We start from the raw sequence: 2201 nt of genomic DNA on the forward strand, positions 1-2201 counted from the left end.
TCAAAGTTGTCTTTTAGTTTATGTACGCTTTACATCGCATGTGCAACAATATCAAAATGATCATGTTTACGTGTGTAACGATCGAAGACATTAACAAAATATAATATGTTAGTTTTACAATTGTCATTTGTGCTTTGATTTTATTAGTTTCGTTTTATGTTTCTGGATTACTATACCGTAAAGTGTAAAAGAAAGAAAATGTATATATACCACTTAAACGAGTATGCATGTTTCAAGTAATCGGATCAGACATGATCACCTAATATATCACGCTTGTTTCATGTGTTGGGTTTGCTCCAGATTCTTTAGCGTAGATTTAAATTAAAACTAAAGTGAATTAAGGCAAATAAAATATGAAAAGAAAACCACATATATATGCAAATAAAATGGCATATTAACATGGATCCAACCAAGCATTCATTCAATTTATCATGTGAGATTCCTTTTACATATCTGGAAAAGCCTTGAGATCAGCTACATCTGCATTAGTATATACTTTTAAAAGAAATTTATGCGTTTCTTGACACAAAAGATCGAATGTTGAATCAATTACGAAATAAAGGTTATAATTCCTTTTTATGGAAATAATCTAAAATACTTCTATAAGGCTATCTGTAGTAGGCGTGAGTTAGGGGTGAAAAGGGGCGAATTTGGGCGCGAACACCCCCCCCCCCCCCGGCGATATGTGGGTGATTTGGGGCAGGGTGGGGTTTAATTATCGCCTAGAGGATATGAAGGTTATTATTATTATATTATATATTATTATTATATTACTATTGTATATATATGTATATGTATATGTATATATGTTGTGTGTGATATATATATATATATATATATATGTATATGTATGTGTTGTGTGTGTGTATATATATGTATATGTATATGTATATGTATATGTATATATATATGTTGTGTGTGTATATATATGTATATGTAAAATGAATCCTAGAAACAACCCGAACCAACCGAACCACCTATTCCGTCCTTTCGGTCAACACCATGGTTCGCAAAACCAACCGAACGTGAACTTACAATGGAACCCGATGAACCTAAACCAACCGAGCTATCCGTTTCAATTTCCCGACCCGAACCTAAACATGTACGCCAATCGAGCTATATGCTTTATTATATTTTTAGTTATGTATTTTTTTTGTATTTCTTTTTAATTTTAATGCATTTTTATTTAATTATTTGAAGAAATTGTTTTTATTTGATGAGTTTAATTATAAAAAGAAAATAATAAAAAAAGATACTGTTGGCCCAATTTGTAGCCCCTACACCATTACACCCCAAAAACAAATTCGCCCCTTTTGCTGACTGGGCGCCACGTGTCACAATTCGCCCCCATTTGTAGTCCCTCCACTACACATAGCCTAATAGAAAGCTCTACAAAAGTTTAGGAATCAAATATCAACATTATAATAAGACATAAATACAAATTTTGTCCTTCAAACATACATGATTTACGAATCATGTCCTTTAAAATGTTTACTTTCATGCGGTGTCCTTTACATGCTATGTTATTTGATTTTCGTTCTTTTAACTAACTGCCATCCAATTCATCAGTTAAGTTGATGCACGTGAGTAACATGTGAAGGCTTTTTGGTCTTTAAACATGTCAATTATCTCTCTCTCTCTCCCTCTCTTAAACCACGATAAAACACCAGATCATGTCACACCCCAACCTAAGGTGAAAATGTCGGGCCGCGAACTGATTGCTCACAGCTCACAAGGTACTATCATACGATTTAAATATGACAATATCTAATTTATTTATATAAATTCAATCAAATACACATTGTCTCAACTTGTTACAAATAAATCAAACTAGTTGTCTTTTTATATATTATCTAAAGTCAATCTATGTGACCTTCAATCTTTATTTCAAACCAAAGAATAACATGCATGTGCGTATGTATGTGTGTGTGTGTGTGTATATACTGTCAACAACACATATTGAGTAAGTAATCACCAGATTTTGATAATAAATATATTATATATAAAATATGCAAATCAATATCATGAGTATCAACAACTAAATGAACAAATAACCGGTGTTAGTTGACCATGCCTCAAAAACAGGCTATGGCTACTACGACGACATGCTAGAATCAAGCATGCTAGAATCAAAGATGGACCCCTCTGAATTGCTAGAATCAAACATATAAGCAAGTAAGCAATTAGCAAGTAAACATTTA

Source organism: Bidens hawaiensis, unplaced genomic scaffold (genome assembly GCF_021521415.1).
Source record: "Bidens hawaiensis isolate Kalapana, Puna unplaced genomic scaffold, B.hawaiensis_p1.1 tig00040574_1, whole genome shotgun sequence".
Classification (NCBI taxonomy): Eukaryota; Viridiplantae; Streptophyta; class Magnoliopsida; order Asterales; family Asteraceae; genus Bidens; species Bidens hawaiensis.